Here is an 8,848-nt window from a genome sequence, read left to right as displayed (position 1 = left end):
AAACCCTGCGGCCACAGCGAGGGTTTCCCAGGCTATTAGGTGTGATGGCTTGGCAAGACAAAGATGCATTAATTGTTGTTGTTGTTCAGTCGCTGGACTGCAGCACTCCAGGCTTCCCTGTCCTTCACCATCTCCCGGAGTTTGCTCAAACTCATGTCCATTGAGTCGATGATGCTATCCAACCATCTCTTCCTCTGTCGCCCCCTTCTCCTCCTGCCTTCAACCTTTCCCAACATTAGGGTCTTTTCCAATGAGTCGGCTCTTCACATTAGGTGGCCAAAGTATCAGCTTCAGCATCAGTCCTTCCAGTGAATATTCAGCATAGATTTCGGTTAGGATTGACAGGTTTGATCTTCTTGCAGTGCAAGGAACTCTCAAGAGTCTTCTCCAGCACCACAGTTCTAAAGCTGAAGCTTAAAGATCAGAGCGGGGCATAAATGACTCGCCTGAACCACCACTATGACTTCTCTCCCACCACCTCAGAGATGCATGTCTGTATCTGAAGTTTAATTACTGCTTTCTAACTCTTCCTTGATCACTGGTTTTCTAGTGACATGTGAAGATCCTAACCAGGTAGATTTGCCAGGTGTTTGGTTCGCGGCACGCTGGTGAGGACAGGATACACGCCTCCTTGGCAGGTTGATTCTCTTTCACCCACAGAGTCTGGAAATGAAATCCCGGTTGGGGCCAAGAACACCGAAGCTTGCTCTCTTCTGGCTGCGTGTGCACCCCAGCCGCAGCCTGCGAAACCGGAGACGGTCGCGCGGGGGCGCAGGAGAGACGTTGCGCGTTTCGGGAGTCTGCAGTCTGCGGCGGTGCAGCAGAGGCAAAAGTTTGTTTAGCGGAGTCTTCAGTAACTAGAAGGGGAGGTGAAAGATGGCGGGGGAGTCTTGGTAGACTGAAAGCTTGCAAGACCTCCGATGCGGGCAGAGCTTCGGAAGGTTGGAACTCCCACACCGTCAGGCTGTTAAAAGTACCGGATGATAGATATCATCCTCATTGCCGCTGGTAGTTCAGTTTATGACCAGGTTCTGTTCCTTTCTTTGCAAGCTCCGCTCCACTCTCCAGTTCTACAAGGATGTCATTAGCCACTGCAGTCACTGACCGACAGTGCACCCTGAGAGGAATTAAGCATGAAAAACAGGATGGGTCACTCTGAGCTTTGGAAACAAGCCCCTTAGAAAATTAGATACATTTTAGGGAAAAAATTATGCAATATTAACGAACTTTTGTATCTTCACAAACATACAAAAGCACTGAAATCATTGACTGAGATATCTGTCCCTCATGACTGGCAGTAACATTTTGCTGAGAGGTATGCTTGACTGCACGTGTTCCCTAGCCAAGATTGTATTTATTCTGGCCTCTTCCCCTTCCTCTTTGGAGCAGTGCCTCAGAGCTATTTGAGGAACAACTCTTCACAGACTATATTCCTCAGCAAAGTTCCAGAATAAAACGGAAACTCGCAACTCTTATGCTGTGTGTCTTTCTTTAAGTTGACCCAAGCTTTGTGAAGACAGGGACCATGACTATCTTTCTGACTATTGCATATCCATCCAGCTCTTTGCACATTGCTTGCCACCCAGTAGTTGCTCAATTAATATTAGTTGAAAGTCTGCTTCCCTGGTGGCTCAGACGGTAAAGAATCTGCCCTGCCATGTGGGACACCTGGGTTTGATCCCTGGATCAGGAAGATCCCCTGGAGAAGGAAATGGCAACTCACTCCAGTATTCTTGCCTGGAGAACCCCATGGACAGAGGAGCCTGGTGGGCTACAGTCCATGGGGTCACAAAGAGTTGGACACAGCTGAAGCGACAGAGCACAGTAGCACACAATTATTTAAATCCTTCTTGATTCTCCAAAGTTATAATTCTTCCCTCATTGATATTATAGAGAGACATTAATGTTTAGTGGTTATGTGCATGAACTCTGGAGCAGGAACACCTAGATTCACATCCTGGCTCTTAGAACTCTGGGCAAAGTTACATTGCTTTAGTGTTTCCATGGACTAATACCTACCTTATAGGACAGCATAACATAGGATGATTACATGAATTGACATAGATGTACAAGCACCAGTGGTTGGCCCATAGTAAAAATGAACTATTATTACTATATCTGTATCTTGTGCATTGCTTTATTAGTGCAAGCATCACTTCTTTTTTATCATTATTTTCATACCTATGCCATTGTCTAGGTCATGAATTAGATTGTTGCTTACTTCCTACTCATGAAGTCTCAAACAGTGCCTGATCAAGTCGGCATTCAATAAAGTTAACAAGGTATATTACATCCCATTCAGTTATAACTCTCCTATTATTGAAACTCTTCATTAAAATTAGACTAACAATGAATAGTAAATCATCAAAATGCAAGATTTTTTTTGTTTGTTTTAACCTGCAAGGAAGAAAAAAGGAAAACAAAGAACACAAGTAAAAAGTATACATGGAGAGGAAAGAACTCTTGGGTTGCAAAATTCTATTAAACATTTAGAAGGATAGATTTTATGATTCTAATTAGAGATTATCATGTTTGTAGAGAAATTGACTCCTTTCATCTATGCAATTCCATGTTTTTGGACATTCTGCCTAAAATGTGTTAAATCAGGCAACAGTGAGCCAGTAATATTATCACGAATCAATCCGTACCATAATCTTTTCTAGTGTACCCTAAAGGAATAATCAAAGTTGTACACAAAGATTAATGTAAATGGATGGTCATACAAATACCATACTATGATTTCTAACAGTGAAAACAACCTAAAGGTCTTGCATAACCCAAGTGGGGACAATTGACCATGACATAGCTCAATGGCAAATGTTGCAGCTAGTTCAAAGCACATTTTCAAAGAAATTTTTGTACTGGGGACACAAAATTAAAAGGCACCAAAATAAGATTATAAAATGGTTTTTATTTGGGATTATATGTGATTTTAAGCTCCATAGTTTCATCTCTAATATATTTGTACTTTCTAAACTTTTATGCTTTATGAAAAAGTGCTTCTGTTTTTACTTTGTGATGCCATATAGCTTGCGGGATCTTAGTTCCCCAACCAGGTGAACCAGGGTTCAAACCCTGGCCACTCAGCAGGGAAAGTGCTGAGTCCTAGCCACTGGACCACCAGGGAATTTCCAAAAGTTTGTCTCTTTTTCAACCATGAAATGATTTTAAACACCCATTATTCATTTTATAATTTGGCGTTCATCACATTATTTTTACTGTTTCTCAAGAATGTAGTGCATAAACAGTTTCCATCAGTATTCTGGTGCAGGCATGCACACACTTAGGAATCAAAATCTGCCTTTTCATCTAATTACACAGGTGAGTCTTCACTGAACACATGTTAAAGTTCACAAAGCTTCAGATTTAGCAACTAGAAAAGAAGAGAAAAACCTGCGCTTGATATTAAAGAATTATAATTGGAGTACAACCTTAAGAAATTGTGAATCACTATATCGTACACTTGTAGCTTACATAGCATTGTACATCAACTATATTTCCATATAAAAAGTTTTTTAAAAGAATAGTCTAAAAAAATTACACACACACATGGCCAGAAGATGGAGCAGGTTTTCCATTTCCCTGATCCATGTCATCAGAATGAAATCTTGTTCAAAATAAATTCCTTGATCTCATTACATAAATCCAAGTGAGCGTCCTCATCCTGAAATGAGAAATTAGAATCTTTAATATGGGATGGGATTAGGTATCCTTTTTCATAGGACTACTCTCCTCTAGAAGTGTAGTCCATAAACAGTTTACAGAAAGAGTAGTAGGTTTTGATATGGCCCAGAACAGTACCTCACTCCAAAGGAAAGCTCTAACCAATCCCTTGTTTTATCTTAGCTTCAAAGTCAAGGCCAGTTGTTAGGATAGGGTGAGTCTTTGTGGAATTTAGGAACAGTAGGAATGAAAAAAAAGGGACAGAGTCTCCAGGCCTAGGCAGGTAGAGATGATGTAACAGACTCTCTAAACTGTGCTCTTCTTTTGCCTCCACGTTGAGTCCTGGCATCAGAGCCCACCATCTTGGCACCTCCGGTGAACAGGAGTTAAGTAGTTAATGGGAACACAGCACCAACATCAGGTGCAAAATGCCTTGTCCCTGAAGAAACAGCCCCCTATGACCGCTTCCAGGAAACTCTTCCAAGAAACTTGCCCAGACCTCCCCTGCAAGTATGACTGACAGCATTTTTTACCATTCATAGAACTTTTGCTTGCCCTTATCTTTTCAATTAGCATGTTGTGTTAAAAACAATCTATTTATAAGATCTGTCTTTCTCGGAGATACTAGAGTATGAGCTGCCAGCCATAGGCTATTAGGTACTGCTTTTCTACCTATCAGCCGTAGAATGGGGAGAAAATCACTCACAATGGCAGTAAATATGATTACTACTCATTTCATTAACCAAAAGAAAAGAAAATGTGTAAGATCTATCTGAGAAAAAGGGATGCCACAATTTTGAACAAATTATAACAGCAATATTAATAGTAAATGGTTTACCATCCTCTTCTTCCTTAGTCACTCAGTTGTGTCTGACTCTTTGTGACCCTTTGAACTGTAGCCCACCAAGCTCCTCTGTCCATTAGATTTTTAGGCAAGAATACTGGAGTGGGTTGCCATTCGCTTCTCCAGGAGATCTTCCCGACCCAGGGATTGAACCTGCTTCTCCTGTGTCTTCTACATTGCAGGCTAATTCTTTACCCACTGAGCCAAATGACTTACCATAGCACCATTCTAAGCATTTTTGCATATTTTGCTTCATTTAGTCAACAATCCATGAGACTGGTGCCACAGTACTTCTCATTTTACAGGAAACAAAGGTATAAAAAGTAACTTGTAGGATGAGATTTTATCTTCCTTGCTGGAAAGGTATATATTTATATATCTTCCCCAATTGGTTTTAAAATATTTAACTCAAAGCTCATGAAAACCCCAGAACAAGGAAGATTCACTGTTGTAAAAGGTTCATATTTTATGTAAGTGCATAAGTCCTTGAAAAAATTCTAAAGAAAGTTCATCCCGTGTTGAAGTTGCCTTTGATTCTTTATACTTTCAGGCATTTAACAATCATGTTGCAATGTGCATGTATTGCTGAATTTTAAGCATTGGGAAAGACATTTTACCTGAATTATCTCAAGTTCTCCCAATACCATGAGGTAGGTACTATTTTGCCTTCATAGATTTTAGAAATGGAAGCACAGAGAGATCTGCTAACTACTTTAGGTCACACAGCTGATAAAGTGGTGGTTTCAACTCAACAGCCTAAATCTGGATGGATGAGTGTCTTAAAAGCAGAAGTCCCAGGGTGTGGGACTCAGAAGGGTTCCTAATTCAGGCTAAAGGGTCAAACAAGGCTTCCTCTTAGAGGAGCAGATGGTCATCACAGAACAGTGCTTGCGCATAGTGTGTACACACTAACTGACCAATGAGTTGATTAACCTAGCAGAGTGGGTAGGATTAGGGTGAGGAAGGGCATCCCAAGCAGAATACGTCTTAGCTCCAAATCCAACCTGGACTTCATTTCAATATTCTGGTGCTGCAAGTCCAGGAATGACTCTCCCTTTGGGGCCTAGTGTATCCTGGCAGGTGCCAGAGGTGCCAACTTGATAAGCTGGAAACAGGCAAAATCTTCTATGCTGCCAGTCCAGACAAGGCTGAAGAGCTGGTAAGACTCAAGGATGAACTGGTGCCAGGCAAGAAGCCCAGTGCAAGGCTCAGCCTATTTGCTCAAAACCTCTGGTTAGCTCATCCACTATTTCCAAAGTGATTTCCCTAGGATCATTCTGGACCAAGTAGGGACCTAAGGGGCAGTGGTTTTCAAATACCTTTTGCTTATATTTCTCACAAAACGTGTTTTTACGTTCACATCTAAAATTTTTGAATCATAAGTTTATTTTTTATTTTTTTATTATAAATTTATTTATTTTAATTGGAGGCTAATTGCTTTACAATATTGTATTGGTTTTGCCATACATCAACGTGAATCTGCCACGGGTACACACGTGTTCCCCATCCTGAACCCCCTCCCACCTCCCTCCCCCCTCCCTCCCCGTACCATCCCCCTGGGTCATCCCAGTGCACCAGCCCCAAGCATCCTGTATCATGCATCAAACCTGGACTGGCGATTCGTTTCATATATGATATTATACATGTTTCAATGCCACTCTCCCAAATCATCCCACCCTCTCCCATAGAGTCCAAAAGACTGTTCTATTCATCTGTGTCTCTCTTGCTGTCTCACATAAAGGGTTATCATTACCATCTTTCTAAATTCCATATATATGTGTTAGTATACTGTATTGGTGTTTTTCTTTCTGGCTTACTTCACTCTGTATAATAGGCTCCAGTTTCATCCACCTCATTAGAACTAATTCAAATGTATTCTTTTTAATGGCTGAGTAATGCTTCATTGTGTATATGTACCACAGCTTTCTTATCCATTCATCTGCTGATGGACATCTAGGTTGCTTCCATGTCCTGACTATTATAAACAGTGCTGCGATGAACATTGGGGTACACGTGTCTCTTTCAATTTTGGTTTCCTCGGTGTGTATGCCCAGCAGTGGGATTTCTGGGTTTAAATAGTTTCGAAGGATATATTTTTCCTAGTGTTTTCTTTTTTTTATGTTCTGAACATACCTTAAGTGTGTTTTTGTTGAAAACGGGTTTAGTTCATCTGGATTATGGAAAGTATTCTTATAACCAAATTGGTAATGCCAATCCCATCTGATAAATCATACTTTCTATTTTCTTAATTAAAAAAAAAATTAATTATTTATTTTGGCTTCACTGAGTCTTCGTTGCTGCTTGCAGAGTTTCTCTATCTTCTTTGCATGGGCTTCACATTGCGGTGGCTTCTCTTGTGGAGCACAGGCTCTGGACCCACAGCTTCAGCAACTGGACACACAGTTGCAGCACTGTGGTCTCAGCAGTTGTGGCTTGGCTCACGGGCTCTAGAGCTTCAGGTTCAGTAGGTATGCCCCCAGACCAGGGATCGAACCCATGTGCCCTGAACTGGCAGGCACACTCCCAACCACTGGACTACTAAGGACAAATCATACTTTCTATCAGGAAACTTAGACTTCACATTTTAGTTCAAATAATAGTGTTCATGTTCATCTTAGGGACATGTATCTTAGAAAAGGCAGAGGAACCAGAGATCAAATTGCCAATATCCGCTAGATCACAGAAAAAGCAAGAGAGTTCCAGAATAACATCTATTTCTGCTTTATTGACTATGCCAAAGCCTTTGACTGTGTGGATCACAAGAAACTGTGGAAAATTCTTCAAGAGATGGGAATACCAGACCACCTGATCTGCCTCTTGACAAATTTGTATGCAGGTCAGGAAGCAACAGTTAGAACTGGACATGGAACAACAGATGGTTCCAAGTAGGAAAAGGAATTGGTAAGGAGTTGGTCAAGGCTGTATATTGTCACCCTGTTTATTTAACTTATATGCAGAGCACATCATGAGAAATGCTGGAGTGGAAGAAACACAAGCTAGAATCAAGATTACCGGGAGAAATATCAATAACCTCAGATATGCAGATAACACCACCCTTATGGCAGAAAGTGAAGAGGAACTCAAAAGCCTCTTGATGAAAGTGAAAGTAGAGAGTGAAAAAGTTGGCTTAAAGCTCAACATTCAGAAAACAAAGATCATGGCATCTGGTCCCATCACTTCATGGGAAATAGATAGGAAACAGTGGAAACAGTGTCAGACTTTATTTTTCTGTGCTCCAAAATCACTGCAGATGGTGACTGCAGCCATGAAATTAAAAGATGCTTACTCCTTGGAAGGAAAGTTATGACCAACCTAGATAGCATATTCAAAAGCAGAGACATTACTTTGCCAACAAAGGTTCATCTAGTCAAGGCTATGGTTCTTCCTGTGGTCGTGTATGGATGTGAGAGTTGGACTGTGAAGAAGGCTGAGTGCTGAAGAATTGATGCTTTTGAAGTGTGGTGTTGGAGAAAACTCTTGAGAGTCTCTTGGCCTGCAAGGAGATCCAAGCAGTCCATTCTGAAGGAAATCAGCCCTGGGATTCCTTTGGAAGGAATGATGCTAAAGCTGAAACTCCAGTACTTTGGCCACCTCATGCGAAGAGTTGACTCATTGGAAAAGACTCTGATGCTGGGAGGGATTGGGGGCAGGAGGAGAAGGGAACGACAGAGGATGAGATGGCTGAATGGCATCACTGACTCGATGGACGTGAGTCTGAGTGAACTCTGGGAGTTGGTGATGGACAGGGAGGCCTGGCGTGCTGCGATTCATGGGGTCGCAAAGAGTCGGACACGACTGAGTGACTGATCTGATCTGATCTTACTTCTGATTCTCAGTCCAATAGAGACAGAGTTGGAGGGAGAGAGGGAAGGATGAGTGGATACACGAAGGGATGTATGTATGACTGGATGTGTGGGTAGATGGATGAGTAAACAGATGGATGAATGGATGAGTGAATGGATGGATGGGATGGAGATGCTTGTTGCCTGGATGAGATGAAGTACCTCTTCTTTCAATATTTCTTGTGGAAGCCTCTAAGCTGGGCATGTTAGGAATTCCTACTGAGAAGCAGGCAGTCTCAACCAGATTTTTATATCAGGAGGAAATGCCCCATACTGAATCTAGTGATCATTTCATAAAGAGGGAAGAGTAAGATTGAGAAAGAGATAGGGGAAGGTCATACCTCAGTCATCTTCTATGGCATATCAGCTTTAGATACATGTGGAAGCTGAGGTCCTGGAAACCAAGGCTTTTAAAATTCAAGAGCAACAGTGTGTGGGCTGAGGGGCTGTGGTGCTATGATCTTTTCCTCAACTCTTCCTCCCTCATGCTCTTGTGCAG

Source organism: Bos indicus, chromosome 3, assembly GCF_029378745.1.
Source record: "Bos indicus isolate NIAB-ARS_2022 breed Sahiwal x Tharparkar chromosome 3, NIAB-ARS_B.indTharparkar_mat_pri_1.0, whole genome shotgun sequence".
NCBI lineage: Eukaryota > Metazoa > Chordata > Mammalia > Artiodactyla > Bovidae > Bos > Bos indicus.
The sequence above is the reverse complement of the archived record's forward strand: the minus strand, read 5'-3'. Positions refer to the sequence as shown.